The 20,458-nt window shown below is 31.4% G+C and overlaps 6 non-coding genes across 6 annotated transcripts; all 6 read right to left on the minus strand.

Moving 5' to 3' along the window:
* Positions 1 to 418: 418 nt before the first annotated feature.
* Positions 419 to 491, minus strand: TRNAT-CGU (transfer RNA threonine (anticodon CGU)). Its single transcript has one exon. It is a non-coding gene; the product is annotated as a tRNA-Thr (tRNA).
* A 946-nt stretch (positions 492 to 1,437) lies between these two features.
* TRNAT-CGU (transfer RNA threonine (anticodon CGU)) lies at positions 1,438 to 1,510 on the minus strand. The gene has a single exon. It is a non-coding gene; the product is annotated as a tRNA-Thr (tRNA).
* Positions 1,511 to 2,456: 946 nt separating this feature from the next.
* Positions 2,457 to 2,529, minus strand: TRNAT-CGU (transfer RNA threonine (anticodon CGU)). Its single transcript has one exon. It is a non-coding gene; the product is annotated as a tRNA-Thr (tRNA).
* Positions 2,530 to 10,105: 7,576 nt separating this feature from the next.
* TRNAT-AGU (transfer RNA threonine (anticodon AGU)) lies at positions 10,106 to 10,179 on the minus strand. Its single transcript has one exon. It is a non-coding gene; the product is annotated as a tRNA-Thr (tRNA).
* A 945-nt stretch (positions 10,180 to 11,124) lies between these two features.
* On the minus strand, positions 11,125 to 11,198 carry TRNAT-AGU (transfer RNA threonine (anticodon AGU)). The gene has a single exon. It is a non-coding gene; the product is annotated as a tRNA-Thr (tRNA).
* Positions 11,199 to 12,651: 1,453 nt separating this feature from the next.
* On the minus strand, positions 12,652 to 12,724 carry TRNAT-CGU (transfer RNA threonine (anticodon CGU)). The gene has a single exon. It is a non-coding gene; the product is annotated as a tRNA-Thr (tRNA).
* Between the last annotated feature and the right edge of the window lie 7,734 nt (positions 12,725 to 20,458).

Below are 20,458 nucleotides of genomic sequence, written 5' to 3' on the forward strand. Positions count from 1 at the left end.
AAGGAACAGTTTGCCATATGGTGTTCAAGAGAATCCTGAGTTTTTCACTTTCATAATCATTTCTCAGTTCAACAAACGCTCTACTCAACTACTTTAGACGAGGATACTGATCCTATTGATAAACACCTCATTGATATATTGCTTGTCCTGTTCATAAATGTTTTAATTATGCCTTCTTTAAGAATGCATTACTTGATTTCAACTCTAGAATGATTTTTTATCTCTATTTTGCTCTTTGTCACTCTTTTTTCCCTTTTTCATTCAAAGCATTACTTTGAAAATCTTCACAATACCACATTTTTTAGTTTTTCAATTTAAGATGTCCCATTCTAATGTTCACAGAACAACACTTTTCTTTTTAAAATGTATTAAGCATTTGCGGGATGAAAGTTATTTTTACATGTAAGGACCAATAATAAGGTGCTGCTGAGATTTGAACTCAGGATTTCCTGTTTACGAGACAGACGCTTTAATCACTTAGCCACAGCACCTACTTTAGTGATACAGAAGGGATCATTAATTTAGTATTGGTGATCAAATTCTGTGCCTGTGTTAAAGTGTCTTAATATGTATTCTAATGTTAAACAAGCAAGGATTCCTAATATGTAAACAAGAATAGCTATGTTGTATTAAAAAAGAACACATATTAAATTCAATCCCATATTTTGAATAGTTTATAAATAAGTGTTTTACATATATTCATCAATATTGCTCAAATCTAGGGTCATATTTCATCTGCCTCTTGCTCATTGAAATACCTTTTTGATTTTGCAATCACAGTATTGTTACTATAATATTGAAAACACTTTCAGTTTTTATTAGTTTGAAGATGATCTGTTCAACCAAAAGATTAATCAGACTTTTCTAATTGAATTGAATCGCAGGACGACTTCATGAAAATAGTTTTTTATTTAAGAATGAGGAAAGCCAGGGAATGCTGAGATTTGAACTCAGGATCTCCTGTTTACTAGACAAGCGCTTTAACCAGCTAAGCCACAGCACCCTCTTGAGAATGCTTTCAGGAACAGTTTGCCATATGGTGTTCAAGAGAATCCTGAGTTTTTCCCTTTCGTAATCATTTATCAGTTCAGAAAACGCTCTACTCAACTACTTTAGACGAGGATACTGATCCTATTCATAAACACCTCATTGATATATTGCTTATCTTGTTCATAAATGTTTCAATCATGCCTTCTTTAAGAATGCATTACTTGAATTCAACTCTAGAATGATTTTTTATCTCTATTTTGCTCTTAGTCACTCTTTTTTCCCTTTTTCATTCAAAGCATTACTTTGAAAATCTTCACAATACCACGTTTTTTTGTTTTTCAATTTAAGATGACCCATTCTAATGTTCACAGAACAACACTTTTCTTTTTAAAATGTATTAAACATTTGCGTGATGAAAATTATTTTTACATGTAAGGACCAAAAATTAGGTGCTGCTGAGATTTGAACTCAGGATTTCCTGTTTACGAAACAGACACTTTAACCACTTAGCCACAGCACCTATTTTAGTGATACAGAAGGGATCATTAATTTAGTATTGTGATCAAATTCTGTGCCTGTGTTAAAGTGTCTTAATATGTATTCTAATGTTAAACAAGCAAGGATTCCTAATCTGTAAACAAGAATAGCTATGTTGTATTAAAAAAGAACACATTTTAAACTCAAACCAATATTTTGAATAGTTCATAAATAAGTGTTTTACATATATTCATCAATATTGCTCAAATCTAGGGTTATATTTCAAGTGCCTCTTGCTCATTGAAATACCTTTTTGATTTTGCAATCACAGTATTGTTACTATAATATTGAAAACACTTTCAGTTTTTATTAGGTTTAAGATGATCTGTTCAACCGAAAGATAAATCAGACTTTTCTAATTGAATTGAATCGCAGGACGAATTAATGAAAATAGTTTTTTTATTCAAGAACGAGGAAAGCAAGGCACTGCTGAGATTTGAACTCAGGATCTCCTGTTTACTTGTCAGGCACTTTAACCAACTAAGCCACAGCACCCTCTTGAAAATGCTTTAAGGAACAGTTTGCCATATGGTGTTCAAGAGAATCCTGAGTTTTTCACTTTCATAATCATTTCTCAGTTCAGAAAACGCTCTACTCAACTACTTTAGACGGGGATACTGGTCCTATTGATAAACACCTCATTGATATATTGCTTATCCTGTTCATAAATGTTTTACTTATGCCTTCTTTAAGAATGCATTACTTGATTTCAACTCTAGAATGATTTTTTATCTCTATTTTGCTCTTTGTCACTCTTTTTTCCCTTTTTCATTCAAAGCATTACTTTGAAAATCTTCACAATACCACGTTTTTTTGTTTTTCAATTTAAGATGACCCATTCTAATGTTCACAGAACAAAACTTTTCTTTTTAAAATGTATTAAGCATTTGGGTGATGAAAATTATTTTTACATGTAAGGACCAATAATAAGGTGCTGCTGAGATTTGAACTCAGGATTTCCTGTTTACGAGACAGGCACTTTAACCACTTAGCCACAGCACCTACTTTAGTGATATAGAAGGGATCATTAATTTAGTATTGGTGATCAAATTCTGTGCCTGTGTTAAAGTGTCTTAATATGTATTCTAATGTTAAACAAGCAAGGATTCCTAATCTGTAAACAAGAATAGCTATGTTGTATTAAAAAAGAACACATTTTAAACTCAATCCCATATTTTGAATAGTTTATAAATAAGTGTTTTACATATATTCATCAATATTGCTCAAATCTAGGGTCATATTTCATCTGCCTCTTGCTCATTGAAATACCTTTTTGATTTTGCAATCACAGTATTGTTACTATAATATTGAAAACACTTTCAGTTTTTATTAGGTTTAAGATGATCTGTTCAACCGAAAGATAAATCAGACTTTTCTTATTGAATTGAATTGCAGGACGACTTAATGAAAATAATATTTTATTTAAGAATGAGGAAAGCAAGGCACTGCTGAGATTTGAACTCAGGATCGTCTGTTTACTAGACAGGCACTTTAACTAGCTAAGCCACAGCACCCTCTTGAAAATGCTTTAAGGAACAGTTTGGCATATGGTGTTCAAGAGAAACCTGAGTTTTTCACTTTCATAATCATTTCTCAGTTCAGAAAATGGACTACTCAAATAGTTTAGACGAGGATACTGATCCTATTCATAAACACCTCATTGATATATTGCTTATCCTGTTCATAAATGTGTTAATTATGTCTACTTTAAGAATACATTACTTGAATTCAACTCTAGAATGATTTTTTATCTCTATTTTGCTCTTTGTCACTCTTTTTTACCTTTTTCATTCAAAGCATTACTTTGAAAATCTTCACAATACCACGTTTTTTTGTTTTTCAATTTAAGATGACCCATTCTAATGTTCACAGAACAACACTTTTCTTTTTAAAATGTATTAAACATTTGCGTGATGAAAATTATTTTTACATGTAAGGACCAATAATATGGTGCAGCTGAGAATTGAACTCAGGATTTCCTGTTTACGAGACAGACGCTTTAACCACCTAGCCACAGGACCTATTTTAGTGATACAGAAGGGATCATTAATTTAGTATTGTGATCAAATTCTGTGCCTGTGTTAAAGTGTCTTAATATGTATTCTAATGGTAAACAAGCAAGGATTCCTAATCTGTAAACAAGAATAGCTATGTTGTATTACAAAAGAACACATTTTAAACTCAATGCCATATTTTGAATAGTTCATAAATAAGTGTTTTACATATATTCATCAATATTGCTCAAATCTAGGGTTATATTTCATCTGCCTCTTGCTCATTGAAATACCTTTTTGATTTTGCAATCACAGTATTGTTACTATAATATTGAAAACACTTTCAGTTTTTATTAGGTTTAAGAGGATCTGTTCAACCGAAAGATAAATCAGACTTTTCTAATTTAATTGAATTGCAGGACAAATTAATGAAAATAGTTTTTTATTTAAGAATGAGGAAAGCAAGGCACTGCTGAGATTTGAACTCAGGATCTCCTGTTTACTTGAGAGGCGCTTTAACCAGCTAAGCCACAGCACCCTCTTGAAAATACTTTAAGGAACAGTTTGCCATATGGTGTTCAAGAGAATCCTGAGTTTTTCACTTTCATAATCATTTCTCAGTTCAGAAAACGCTCTACTCAACTACTTTAGACGAGGATACTGATCCTATTGATAAACACCTCATTGATATATTGCTTATCCTGTTCATAAATGTTTTAATTATGCCTTCTTTAAGAATGCATTACTTGATTTCAACTCTAGAATGATTTTTTATCTCTATTTTGCTCTTTGTCACTCTTTTTTCCCTTTTTCATTCAAAGCATTACTTTGAAAATCTTCACAATACCACGTTTTTTTAGTTTTTCAATTTAAGATGACCCCTTCTAATGTTCACAGAACAACACTTTTCTTTTTAAAATGTATTAAGCATTTGCGGGATGAAAATTATTTTTACAGGTAAGGACCAATAATAAGGTGCAGCTGAGATTTGAACTCAGGATTTCCTGTTTACGAGATAGGCGCGTTAACCACTTAGCCACAGAACCTACTTTAGTGATCTAGAAGGCATCATTAATTTAGTATTGGTGATCAAATTCTGTGCCTGTGTTAAAGTGTCTTAATATGTATTCTAATATTAAAAAAGCAAGGATTCCTAATCTGTAAACAAGAATAGCTATGTTGTATTAAAAAAGAACACATTTTAAACTCAATCCCATATTTTGAATAGTTAATAAATAAGTGTTTTACATATATTCATCAATATTGCTCAAATCTAGGGTTATATTTCATCTGCATCTTGCTCATTGAAATACCTTTTTGATTTTTGCAATCACAGTATTGTTACTATAATATTGAAAACACTTTCAGTTTTTATTAGGTTTAAGATGATCTGTTCAACCGAAAGATAAATCAGACTTTTCTAATTGAATTGAATCGCAGGACGACTTAATGAAAATAATTTTTTATTTAAGAATGAGGAAAGCAAGGCACTGCTGAGATTTGAACTCATGATCTCCTGTTTACTAGACAGGCGCTTTAACCAGCTAAGCCACAGCACCCGCTTGAAAATGCTTTAAGGAACAGTTTGCCATATGGTGTTCAAGAGAATCCTGAGTTTTTCACTTTCATAATCATTTCTCAGTTCAGAAAACGCTCTACTCAACTACTTTAGACGAGGATACTGATCCTATTCATAAACACCTCATTGATATATTGCTTATCTTGTTCATAATTTTTTTTAATCATGCCTTCTTTAAGAATGCATTACTTGAATTCAACTCTAGAATGATTTTTTATTTCTATTTTGCTCTTTGTAACTCTTTTTTCTCTTTTTCATTCAAAGCATTACTTTGAAAATCTTCACAATACCACGTTTTTTTGTTTTTCAATTGAAGATGACCCATTCTAATGTTCACAGAACAACGCTTTTCTTTTTAAAATGCATTAAACATTTGCGTGATGAAAATTATTTTTACATGTAAGGACCAATAATACGGTGCTGCAGAGATTTGAACTCAGGATTTCCTGTTTACGAGATAGGCGCGTTAACCACTTAGCCACAGAACCTACTTTAGTGATACAGAAGTGATCATTAATTTAGTATTGGTGATCAAATTCTGTGCCTGTGTTAAAGTGTCTTAATATGTATTCTAATGTTAAAAAAGCAAGGATTCCTAATCTGTAAACAAGAATAGCTATGTTGCATTAAAAAAGAACACATTTTAAACTCAATCCCATATTTTGAATAGTTTAGAAATAATTGTTTTATATATATTCATCAATATTGCTCAAATCTAGGGTTATATTTCATCTGCCTCTTGCTCATTGAAATACCTTTTTGATTTTGCAAGCACATTATTGTTACTATAATATTGAAAACACTTTCAGGTTTTATTAGGTTTAAGATGATCTATTCAACCGAAAGATAAATCAGACTTTTCTAATTTAATTGAATCACAGGATGACTTAAAGAAATAATTTTTTATTTAAGAATGAGGAAAGCAAGGGACTGCTGAGATTTGAACTCAGGATCTCCTGTTAATAGATAGGCGCTTTAACCAGTTAAGCCACAGCACCCTCTTGAAAATGCTGTTAGGAACAGTTTGCCATATGGTGTTCAAGAGAATCCGGAGTTTTTCACTATCATAATCATTTCTAAGTTCAGAAAACGCTCTACTCAACTACTTTAGACGAGGATACAGATCCTAATCATAAACACCTCATTGATATATTGCTTATCCTGTTCATAAATGTTTTAATTATGCCTTCTTTAAGAATGCATTACTTCAATTCAACTCTAGAATGATTTTTTATCTCTATTTTGCTCTTTGTCACTCTTTTTTCCCTTTTTCATTCAAAGCATTGCTTTGAAAATCTTCACAATACCACGTTTTTTTGTTTTTCAATTTAAGATGACCCATTCTAATGTTCACAGATCAACACTTTTCTTTTTTAAATGTATTAAACATTTGCGTGATGAAAATTATTTTTACATGTAAGGACCAATAATAAGGTGCTGCTGAGATTTGAACTCAGGATTTCCTGCTTACGAGACAGGTGCTTTAACCACTTAGCCCCAGCACCTACTTTAGTGATACAGAAGTGATCATTAATTTAGTATTGGTGATCAAATTCTATGCCTGCGTTAAAGTGTCTTAATATGTATTCCAAGGTTAAACAAGTAAGGATTCCTAATCTGTAAACAAGAATAGCTATGTTGCATTAAAAAAGAACACATTTTAAACTCAATCCCATATTTTGAATAGTTTAGAAATAATTGTTTTATATATATTCATCAATATTGCTCAAATCTAGGGTTATATTTCATCTGCCTCTTGCTCATTGAAATACCTTTTTGATTTTGCAAGCACATTATTGTTACTATAATATTGAAAACACTTTCAGGTTTTATTAGGTTTAAGATGATCTATTCAACCGAAAGATAAATCAGACTTTTCTAATTTAATTGAATCACAGGATGACTTAAAGAAAAAAAAAATTTATTTAAGAAAGAGGAAAGCAGGGCACTGCTGAGCTTTGAACTCAGGATCTCCTGTTTACTAGACAGGCGCTTTAACCAGCTAATCCACAGCACCTACTTTAGCGTTACAGAAGGGATCATTAATTTAGTATTGGTGATCAAATTCTGTGCCTGCGTTAAAGTGTCTTAATATGTATTCCAATGTTAAACAAGCAAGGATTCCTAATCTGTAAACAAGAATAGCTGTGTTGTATTAAAAAAGAACCCATTTTAAACTCAATCCCATATTTTGAATAGTTGATAAATAATTGTTTTATATATATTCATCAATATTGCTCAAATCTAGGGTTATATTTCATCTGCCTCTTGCTCATTTAAATAACTTTTTGATTTTGCAATAACCGGAAATTGTTACTATGATATTGAAAACACTTTCAGTTTTTATTAGGTTTAAGATGATCTGTTCAACCGAAAGATAAATCAGACTTTTCCAATTTAATTGAATCACAGGACGACTTAATGAAAATAATTTTGTATTTAAGAATGAGGAAAGCAAGGGACTGCTGAGATTTGAACTCAGGATTTTCTGTTTACGAGAAAGGAGCTTTAACCACTTAGCCCCAGCACCTACTTAAGTGATACAGAAGGGATCATTAATTTAGTATTGGTGATCAAATTCTGTGCCTGTGTTAAAGTGTCTTAATAGGCATTCCAATGTTAAACAAGCAAGGATTCCTAATCTGTAAACAAGAATAGCAATGTTGTATTTAAAAAGAACACATTTTAAACTCAATCCCATATTTTGAATAGTTTATAAATAAGTGTTTTACATATATTCATCAATACCGCTCAAATCTAGGGTTATATTTCATCTGCCTCTTGCTCATTGAAATACCTTTTTGATTTTGCAATCACATTATTGTTACTATAATATTGAAAACACTTTCAGGTTTTATTAGGTTTAAGATGATCTATTCAACCGAAAGATAAATCAGACTTTTCTAATTTAATTGAATCACAGGATGACTTAAAGAAAATAATTTTTTATTTAAGAATGAGGAAAGCAAGGGACTGCTGAGATTTGAACTCAGGATCTCCTGTTAATAGATAGGCGCTTTAACCAGTTAAGCCAAAGCACCCTCTTGAAAATGCTGTTAGGAACAGTTTGCCATATGGTGTTCAAGAGAATCCTGAGTTTTTCACTTTCATAATCATTTCTAAGTTCAGAAAACGCTCTACTCAACTACTTTAGACGAGGATACTGATCCTATTCATAAACACCTCATTGATATATTGCTTATCCTGTTCAGAAATGTTTTAATTATGCCTTCTTTAAGAATGCATTACTTGATTTCAACTCTAGAATGATTTTTTATCTCTATTTTGCTCTTTGTCACTCTTTTTTCCCTTTTTCATTCAAAGCATTACTTTGAAAATCTTCACAATACCACGTTTTTTTGTTTTTCAATTTAAGATGACCCATTCTAATGTTCACAGAACAACACTTTTCTTTTTAAAATGTATTAAACATTTGCGTGATGAAAATTATTTTTACATGTAAGGACCAATAATAAGGTGCTTCTGAGATTTGAACTCAGGATTTCCTGTTAACGAGACAGGAGCTTTAACCACTTAGCACCAGCACCTACTTAAGTGATACAGAAGGGATCATTAATTTAGTATTGGTGATCAAATTCTGTGCCTGTGTTAAAGTGTCTTAATAGGCATTCCAATGTTAAACAAGCAAGGATTCCTAATCTGTAAACAATAATAGCAATGTTGTATTAAAAAAGAACACATTTTAAACTCAATCCCATATTTTGAATAGTTTATAAATAAGTGTTTTACCTATATTCATCAATACTGCTCAAATCTAGGGTTATATTTCATCTGCCTCTTGCTCATTGAAATACCGTTTTGATTTTGCAATCACAGTATTGTTACTATAATATTGAAAACACTTTCAGTTTTTATTTGGTTTAAGATGATCTATTCAACCAAAAGATAAATCAGACTTTTCTAATTTAATTGAAACACAGGACGACTTAATGAAAATAATCTTTTATTGAAGAATGAGGAAAGCAAAGCACTGCTGAGATTTGAACTCAGGATCTCCTGTTCACTAGACAGGCGCTTTAACCAGCTAAGCCACAGAACCCTCTTGTAAATGCTTTAAGGAACAGTTTGCCATATGGTGTTCAAGAGAATCCTGAGTTTTTCACTTTCATAATCATTTCTAAGTTCAGAAAACGCTCTACTCAACTACTTTAGACGAGGATACTGATCCTATTCATAAACACCTCATTGATATATTGCTTATCCTGTTCATAAATGTTTTAATTATGCCTTCTTTAAGAATGCATTACTTGATTTCAACTCTAGAATGATTTTTTATCTCTATTTTGCTCTTTGTCACTCTTTTTTCCCTTTTTCATTCAAAGCATTACTTTGAAAATCTTCACAATACCACGTTTTTTTGTTTTTCAATTTAAGATGACCCATTCTAATGTTCACAGAACAACACTTTTCTTTTTAAAATGTATTAAACATTTGCATGATGAAAATTATTTTTACATGTAAGGACCGATAATAGGGTGATGCTGAGATTTTAACTCAGGATTTCCTGTTTACGAGACAGGCGCTTTAACCACTTAGCCACAGCACCTACTTTAGCGATACAGAAGGGATCATTAATTTAGTATTGGTGATCAAATTCTCTGCCTGCGTTAAAGTGTCTTAATATGTATTCCAATGTTAAACAAGCAAGGATTCCTAATCTGTAAACAAGAATAGCTGTGTTGTATTAAAAAAGAACCCATTTTAAACTCAATCCCATATTTTGAATAGTTTAGAAATAATCGTTTTATATATATTCATCAATATTGTTCAAATCTAGGGTTATATTTCATCTGCCTCTTGCTCATTGAAATACCTTTTTGATTTTGCAAACACAGTATTGTTACTATAATATTGAAAACACTTTCAGTTTTTATTAGGTTTAAGATGATCTGTTACACCGAAAGATAAATCAGACTTTTCTAATTTAACTGAATCACAGGACGACTTAATGAAAATAATTTTTTATTTAAGAATGAGGCAAGCAAGGCACTGCTGAGATTTGAACTCAGGATCTCCTGTTTACTAGACAGGCGCTTTAACCAGCTAAGCCACAGCACCCTCTTGAAAATACTTTGAGGAACAGTTTGCCATATGGTGTTCAAGAGAAACCTGAGTTTTTCACTTTCATAATCATTTCTCAGTTCAGAAAACGCACTACTCAAATAGTTTAGACGAGGATACTGATCCTATTCATAAACACCTCATTGATATATTGCTTATCCTGTTCATAAATGTTTTAATTATGCCTTCTTTAAGAATGCATTACTTGAATTCAACTCTAGAATGATTTTTTATCTATATTTTGCTCTTTGTCACTCTTTTTTACCTTTTTCATTCAAAGCATTACTTTGAAAATCTTCACAATACGACGTTTTTTTGTTTTTCAATTTAAGATGACCCATTCTACTGTTCACAGAACAACACTTTTCTTTTTAAAATGTATTAAACATTTGAGTGATGAAAATTATTTTTACATGTAAGGACCAATAATAAGGTGCTGCTGAGATTTGAACTCAGGATTTCCTGTTTACAAGACAGACGCTTTAACCACTTAGCCACAGCACCCATTTTAGTGATACAGAAGGGATCATTAATTTAGTATTGTGATCAAATTCTGTAGCTGTGTTAAAGTGTCTTAATATGTATTCTAATGTTAAACAAGCAAGGATTCCTAATCTGTAAACAAGAATAGCTATGTTGTATTACAAAAGAACACATTTTAAACTCAATCCCATATTTTGAATAGTTCATAAAAAGGTGTTTTACATATATTCATCAATATTGCTCAAATCTAGGGTTATATTTCATCTGCCTCTTGCTCATTGAAATACCTTTTTGATTTTTGCAATCACAGTATTGTTACTATAATATTGAAAACACTTTCAGTTTTTATTAGGTTTAAGATGATCTGTTCAACCGAAAGATAAATCAGACTTTTCTAATTGAATTGAATCGCAGGACGACTTAATGAAAATAGTTTTTTATTTAAAAATGAGGAAAGCATGGCACTGCTGAGATTTGAACTCAGGATCTCCTGTTTACTAGACAGGCGCTTTAACCAGCTAAGCCACAGCACCCTCTTGAAAATGCTTTAAGGAACAGTTTGCCATATGGTGTTCAAGAGAATCCTGAGTTTTTCACTTTCATCATCATTTCTCAGTTCAGAAAACGCTCTACTCAACTACTTTAGACGAGGATACTGATCCTATTCATAAACACCTCATTGATATATTGCTTATCTTGTTCATAATTTTTTTTAATCATGCCTTCTTTAAGAATGCATTACTTGAATTCAACTCTAGAATGATTTTTTATTTCTATTTTGCTCTTTGTAACTCTTTTTTCCCTTTTTCATTCAAAGCATTACTTTGAAAATCTTCACAATACCACGTTTTTTTGTTTTTCAATTGAAGATGACCCATTCTAATGTTCACAGAACAACGCTTTTCTTTTTAAAATGCATTAAACATTTGCGTGATGAAAATTATTTTTACATGTAAGGACCAATAATACGGTGCTGCAGAGATTTGAACTCAGGATTTCCTGTTTACGAGATAGGCGCGTTAACCACTTAGCCACAGAACCTACTTTAGTGATACAGAAGTGATCTTTAATTTAGTATTGGTGATCAAATTCTGTGCCTGTGTTAAAGTGTCTTAATATGTATTCTAATGTTAAAAAAGCAAGGATTCCTAATCTGTAAACAAGAATAGCTATGTTGCATTAAAAAAGAACACATTTTAAACTCAATCCCATATTTTGAATAGTTTAGAAATAATTGTTTTATATATATTCATCAATATTGCTCAAATCTAGGGTTATATTTCATCTGCCTCTTGCTCATTGAAATACCTTTTTGATTTTGCAAGCACATTATTGTTACTATAATATTGAAAACACTTTCAGGTTTTATTAGGTTTAAGATGATCTATTCAACCGAAAGATAAATCAGACTTTTCTAATTTAATTGAATCACAGGATGACTTAAAGAAAATAATTTTTTATTTAAGAATGAGGAACGCAAGGGACTGCTGAGATTTGAACTCAGGATCTCCTGTTAATAGATAGGCGCTTTAACCAGTTAAGCCACAGCACCCTCTTGAAAATGCTGTTAGGAACAGTTTGCCATATGGTGTTCAAGAGAATCTTGAGTTTTTCACTATCATAATCATTTCTAAGTTCAGAAAACGCTCTACTCAACTACTTTAGACGAGGATACAGATCCTTTTCATAAACACCTCATTGATATATTGCTTATCCTGTTCATAAATGTTTTAATCATGCCTTCTTTAAGAATGCATTACTTGAATTCAACTCTAGAATGAGTTTTTTATCTCTATTTTGCTCTTTGTCACTCTTTTTTCCCTTTTTCATTCAAAGCATTGCTTTGAAAATTGTCACAATACCACTTTTTTTGTTTTTCAATTTAAGATGACCCATTCTAATGTTCACAGAACAACACTTTTCTTTTTAAAATGTATTAAACATTTGCGTGATGAAAATTATTTTTACATGTAAGGACCAATAATAAGGTGCTGCTGAGATTTGAACTCAGGATTTCCTGTTTACGAGACAGGTGCTTTAACCACTTAGCCACAGCACCTATTTTAGTGATACAGAAGGGATCATTAATTTAGTATTGGTGATCAAATTCTGTGCCTGTGTTAAAGTGTCTTAATATGTATTCTAATGTTAAACAAGCAAGGATTCCTAATCTGTAAACAAGAATAGCTATGTTGTCTTACAAAAGAACACATTTTAAACTCAATCCCATATTTTGAATAGTTCATAAATAATTGTTTTACATATATTCATCAATATTGCTCAAATCTAGGGTTATATTTCATCTGCCTCTTGCTCATTGAAATACCTTTTTGATTTTTGCAATCACAGTATTGTTACTATAATATTGAAAACACTTTCAGATTTGATTAGGTTTAAGATGATCTGTTCAACCGAAAGATAAATCAGACTTTTCTAATTTAATTGAATCACAGGACGACTAAATGAAAATCATTTTTTATATAAGAATGAGGGGAGCAAGGCACTGCTGAGATTTGAACTCAGGATATCCTGTTAATAGATAGGCGCTTTAACCCGCTAAGCCACAGCACCCTCTTGAAAATGGTATTAGGAACAGTTTGCCATATGGTGTTCAAGAGAATCCTGAGTTTTTCACTTTCATAATCATTTCTAAGTTCAGAAAACGCTCTACTCAACTACTTTAGACGAGGATACAGATCCTAATCATAAACACCTCATTGATATATTGCTTATCCTGTTCATAAATGTTTTAATTATGCCTTCTTTAAGAATGCATTACTTCAATTCAACTCTAGAATGATTTTTTATCTCTATTTTGCTCTTTGTCACTCTTTTTTCCCTCTTTCATTCAAAGCATTGCTTTGAAAATCTTCACAATACCACGTTTTTTTGTTTTTCAATTTAAGATGACCCATTCTAATGTTCACAGATCAACACTTTTCTTTTTAAAATGTATTAAACATTTGCGTGATGAAAATTATTTTTACATGTAAGGACCAATAATAAGGTGCTGCTGAGATTTGAACTCAGGATTTCCTGCTTACGAGACAGGTGCTTTAACCACTTAGCCCCAGCACCTACTTTAGTGATACAGAAGTGATCATTAATTTAGTATTGGTGATCAAATTCTATGCCTGCGTTAAAGTGTCTTAATATGTATTCCAAGGTTAAACAAGCAAGGATTCCTAATCTGTAAACAAGAATAGCTATGTTGCATTAAAAAAGAACACATTTTAAACTCAATCCCATATTTTGAATAGTTCATAAATAATTGTTTTACATATATTCATCAATATTGCTCAAATCTAGGGTCATATTTCATCTGCCTCTTGCTCATTGAAATACCTTTTTGATTTTGCAAGCACATTATTGTTACTATAATATTGAAAACACTTTCAGGTTTTATTAGGTTTAAGATGATCTATTCAACCGAAAAATAAATCAGACTTTTCTAATTTAATTGAATCACAGGATGACTTAAAGAAAAAAAAAATTTATTTAAGAAAGAGGAAAGCAGGGCACTGCTGAGCTTTGAACTCAGGATCTCCTGTTTACTAGACAGGCGCTTTAACCAGCTAATCCACAGCACCTACTTTAGCGATACAGAAGGGATCATTAATTTAGTATTGGTGATCAAATTCTGTGCCTGCGTTAAAGTGTCTTAATATGTATTCCAATGTTAAACAAGCAAGGATTCCTAATCTGTAAACAAGAATAGCTGTGTTGTATTAAAAAAGAACCCATTTTAAACTCAATCCCATATTTTGAATAGTTGATAAATAATTGTTTTATATATATTCATCAATATTGCTCAAATCTAGGGTTATATTTCATCTGCCTCTTGCTCATTTAAATAACTTTTTGATTTTGCAATAACCGGAAATTGTTACTATGATATTGAAAACACTTTCAGTTTTTATTAGGTTTAAGATGATCTGTTCAACCGAAAGATAAATCAGACTTTTCCAATTTAATTGAATCACAGGACGACTTAATGAAAATAATTTTGTATTTAAGAATGAGGAAAGCAAGGCACTGCTGAGATTTGAACTCAGGATCTCCTGTTAATAGATAGGCGCTTTAACCAGTTAAGCCACAGCACCCTCTTGAAAATGCTGTTAGGAACAGTTTGCCATATGGTGTTCAAGAGAATCCTGAGTTTTTCACTTTCATAATCATTTCTAAGTTCAGAAAACGCTCTACTCAACTACTTTAGACGAGGATACAGATCCTTTTCATAAACACCTCATTGATATATTGCTTATCCTGTTCATAAATGTTTTAATTATGCCTTCTTTAAGAATGCATTACTTGATTTCAACTCTAGAATGATTTTTTATCTCTATTTTGCTCTTTGTCACTCTTTTTTCCCTTTTTCATTCAAAGCATTACTTTGAAAATCTTCACAATACCACGTTTTTTTGTTTTTCAATTTAAGATGACCCATTCTAATGTTCACAGAACAACACTTTTATTTTTAAAATGTATTAAACATTTGCGTGATGAAAATTATTTTTACATGTAAGGACCAATAATAAGGTGCTTCTGAGATTTGAACTCAGGATTTTCTGTTTACGAGAAAGGAGCTTTAACCACTTAGCCCCAGCACCTACTTAAGTGATACAGAAGGGATCATTAATTTAGTATTGGTGATCAAATTCTGTGCCTGCGTTAAAGTGTCTTAATATGTATTCCAATGTTAAACAAGCAAGGATTCCTAATCTGTAAACAAGAATAGCTGTGTTGTATTAAAAAAGAACACATTTTAAACTCAATCCCATATTTTGAAAAGTTGATAAATAATTGTTTTACATATATTCATCAATACTGCTCAAATCTAGGGTTATATTTCTTCTGCCTCTTGCTCATTGAAATACCTTTTTGATTTTGCAATCCCAATATTGTTACTATAATATTGAAAACACTTTCAGTTTTTATTAGGTTTAAGATGATCTGTTTAACCGAAAGATAAATCAGACTTTTCTAATTTAATTCAATCACAGGAGGACTTAATGAAAATCATTTTTTATTTAAGAATGAGGGGAGCAAGGCACTGCTGAGATTTGAACTCAGGATATCCTGTTAATAGATAGGCGCTTTAACCAGCTAAGCCACAGCACCCTCTTGAAAATGCTGTTAGGAAGTGTTTGCCATATGGTGTTCAAGAGAATCCTGAGTTTTTCACTTTCATAATCATTTCTAAGTTCAGAAAACGCTCTACTCAACTACTTTAGACGAGGATACAGATCCTATTCATAAACACCTCATTGATATATTACTTATCCTGTTCATAAATGTTTTAATTATGCCTTCTTTAAGAATGCATTACTTCAATTCAACTCTAGAATGATTTTTTATTTCTATTTTGCTCTTTGTCACTCTGTTTTCCCTTTTTCATTCAAAGCATTGCTTTGAAAATCTTCACAATACCACGTTTTTTTTATTTTTCAATTTAAGATGACCCATTCTAATGTTCACAGATCAACACTTTTCTTTTTAAAATGTATTAAACATTTGCGTGATGAAAATTATTTTTACAATGTAAGGACCAATAATAAGGTGCTGCTGAGATTTGAACTCAGGATTTCCTGTTTACGAGACAGGTGCTTTAACCACTTAGCCCCAGCACCTACTTTAGTGATACAGAATTGATCATTAGTTTAGTATTGGTGATCAAATTCTATGCCTGCGTTAAAGTGTCTTAATATGTATTCCAAGGTTAAATAAGCAAGGATTCCTAATCTGTAAACAAGAATAGCTATGTTGCATTAAAAAAGAACACATTTTAAACTCAATCCCATATCTTGAATAGTTTATAAATAATTGTTTTACATATATTCATCAATATTGCTCAAATCTAGGGTTATATTTCATCTGCCTGTTGCTCATTGAAATACCTTTTTGATTTTGCAATCACAGTATTGTTACTATAATATTGAAAACACTTTCATTTTTTATTAGGTTTAAGATGATCTGTTCAACCGAAAGATAAATCAGACTTTTCTAATTTAATTGAATCACAGGAGGACTTAATGAAAATCATTTTTTATTTAAGAATGAGGGGAGCAAGGCACTGCTGAGATTTGGACTCAGGATATCCTGTTAATAGAAAGGCGCTTTAACGAGCTAAGCCACAGCACCCTCTTGAAAATGCTGTTAGGAACAGTTTGCCATATGGTGTTCAAGAGAATCCTGAGTTTTTCACTTTCATAATCATTTCTAAGTTCAGAAAACGCTCTACTCAACTACTTTAGACGAGGATACAGATCATATTCATAAACACCTCATTGATATATTACTTATCCTGTTCATAAATGTTTTAATTATGCCTTCTTTAAGAATGCATTACTTCAATTCAACTCTAGAATGATTTTTTATCGCTATTTTGCTCTTTGTCACTCTTTTTTCCCTTTTTCATTCAAAGCATTGCTTTGAAAATCTTCACAATACCACGTTTTTTTTATTTTTCAATTTAAGATGACCCATTCTAATGTTCACAGATCAACACTTTTCTTTTTAAAATGTATTAAACATTTGCGTGATGAAAATTATTTTTACAATGTAAGGACCAATAATAAGGTGCTGCTGAGATTTGAACTCAGGTTTTCCTGTTTACGAGACAGGTGCTTTAACCACTTAGCCCCAGCACCTACTTTAGTGATACAGAATTGATCATTAGTTTAGTATTGGTGATCAAATTCTATGCCTGCGTTAAAGTGTCTTAATATGTATTCCAATGTTAAAAAAGCAAGGATTCCTAATCTGTAAACAAGAATAGCTGTGTTGTATTAAAAAAGAACCCATTTTAAACTCAATCCCATATTTTGAATAGTTGATAAATAATTGTTTTATATATATTCATCAATATTGCTCAAATCTAAGGTTATATTTCATCTGCCTCTTGCTCATTGAAATACCTTTTTGATTTTGCAATCCCAGTATTGTTACTATAATATTGAAAACACTTTCAGTTTTTATTAGGCTTAAGATGATCTGTTCAACCGAAAGATAAATCAGACTTTTCCAATTTAATTGAATCACAGGACGACTTAATGAAAATAATTTTTTATTTAAGAATGAGGAAAGCAAGGCACTGCTGAGATTTGAACTCAGGATCTCCTGTTAATAGATAGGCACTTTAACCAGTTAAGCCACAGCACCCTCTTGAAAATGCTGATAGGAACAGTTTGCCATATGGTGTTCAAGAGAATCCTGAGTTTTTCACTTTCATAATCATTTCTCAGTTCAGAAAACGCTCTACTCAACTACTTTAGACGAGGATACTGATCCTATTCATAAACACCTCATTGATATATTGCTTATCCTGTTCATAAATGTTTTAATTATGCCTTCTTTAAGAATGCATTACTTGATTTCAACTCTAGAATGATTTTTTATCTCTATTTTGCTCTTTGTCACTCTTTTTTCCCTTTTTCATTCAAAGCATTACTTTGAAAATCTTCACAATACCACTTTTTTTGTTTTTCAATTTAAGATGACCCATTCTAATTTTTACAGAACAACACTTTTCTTTTTAAAATGTATTAAACATTTGCATGATGAAAATTATTTTTACATGTAAGGACCGATAATAAGGTGATGCTGAGATTTTAACACAGGATTTCCTGTTTACGAGACAGGCGCTTTAACCACTTAGCCACATCACCTACTTTAGAGATACAGAAGGGATCATTAATTTAGTATTGGTGATCAAATTCTGTGCCTGCGTTAAAGTGTCTTAATATGTATTCCAATGTTAAACAAGCAAGGATTCCTAATCTGTAAACAAGAATAGCTGTGTTGTATTAAAAAAGAACCCATTTTAAACTCAATCCCATATTTTGAATAGTTGATAAATAATTGTTTTATATATATTCATCAATATTGCTCAAATCTAAGGTTATATTTCATCTGCCTCTTGCTCATTGAAATACCTTTTTGATTTTGCAATCCCAGTATTGTTACTATAATATTGAAAACACTTTCAGTTTTTATTAGGCTTAAGATGATCTGTTCAACCGAAAGATAAATCAGACTTTTCCAATTTAATTGAATCACAGGACGACTTAATGAAAATAATTTTTTATTTAAGAATGAGGAAAGCAAGGCACTGCTGAGATTTGAACTCAGGATCTCCTGTTAATAGATAGGCGCTTTAACCAGTTAAGCCACAGCACCCTCTTGAAAATGCTGATAGGAACAGTTTGCCATATGGTGTTCAAGAGAATCCTGAGTTTTTCACTTTCATAATCATTTCTCAGTTCAGAAAACGCTCTACTCAACTACTTTAGACGAGGATACTGATCCTATTCATAAACACCTCATTGATATATTGCTTATCCTGTTCATAAATGTTTTAATTATGCCTTCTTTAAGAATGCATTACTTGATTTCAACTCTAGAATGATTTTTTATCTCTATTTTGCTCTTTGTCACTCTTTTTTCCCTTTTTCATTCAAAGCATTACTTTGAAAATCTTCACAATACCACTTTTTTTGTTTTTCAATTTAAGATGACCCATTCTAATTTTCACAGAACAACACTTTTCTTTTTAAAATGTATTAAACATTTGCATGATGAAAATTATTTTTACATGTAAGGACCGATAATAAGGTGATGCTGAGATTTTAACACAGGATTTCCTGTTTACGAGACAGGCGCTTTAACCACTTAGCCACATCACCTACTTTAGAGATACAGAAGGGATCATTAATTTAGTATTGGTGATCAAATTCTGTGCCTGCGTTAAAGTGTCTTAATATGTATTCCAATGTTAAACAAGCAAGGATTCCTAATCTGTAAACAAGAATAGCTGTGTTGTATTAAAAAAGAACACATTTTAAACTCAATCCCATATTTTGAAAAGTTGATAAATAATTGTTTTATATATATTCATTAATATTGCTCAAATCTAGGGTTATATTTCTTCTGCCTCTTGCTCATTGAAATACCTTTTTGATTTTGCAATCCCAGTATTGTTACTATAATATTGAAAACACTTTCAGTTTTTATTAGGTTTAAGATGATCTGTTCAACCGAAAGATAAATCAGACTTTTCTAATTTAATTGAATCACAGGAGGACTTAATGAAAATCATTTTTTATTTAAGAATGAGGGGAGCAAGGCACTGCTGAGATTTTAACTCAGGATATCCTGTTAATAGATAGGCGCTTTAACCAGCTAAGCCACAGCACCCTCTTGAAAATGCTGTTAGGAACAGTTTGCCATATGGTGTTCAAGAGAATCCTGAGTTTTTCACTTTCATAATCATTTCTAAGTTCAGAAAACGCTCTACTCAACTACTTTAGACGAGGATACAGATCCTATTCATAAACACTTCATTGATATATTACTTATCCTGTTCATAAATGTTTTAATTATGCCTTCTTTAAGAATGCATTACTTCAATTCAACTCTAGAATGATTTTTTATCTCTATTTTGCTCTTTGTCACTCTGTTTTCCCTTTTTCATTCAAAGCATTGCTTTGAAAATCTTCACAATACCACGTTGTTTTTTATTTTTCAATTTAAGATGACCCATTCTAATGTTCACAGATAAACACTTTTCTTTTTGAAATGTATTAAACATTTGCGTGATGAAAATTATTTTTACAATGTAAGGACCAATAATAAGGAGCTGCTGAGATTTGAACTCAGGATTTCCTGTTTACGAGACAGGTGCTTTAACCACTTAGCCCCAGCACCTACTTTAGTGATACAGAATTGATCATTAGTTTAGTATTGGGGATCAAATTCTATGCCTGCGTTAAAGTGTCTTAATATGTATTCCAAT

This window comes from Triturus cristatus, chromosome 8 (genome assembly GCF_964204655.1).
Source record: "Triturus cristatus chromosome 8, aTriCri1.1, whole genome shotgun sequence".
NCBI classification, from domain to species: domain Eukaryota; kingdom Metazoa; phylum Chordata; class Amphibia; order Caudata; family Salamandridae; genus Triturus; species Triturus cristatus.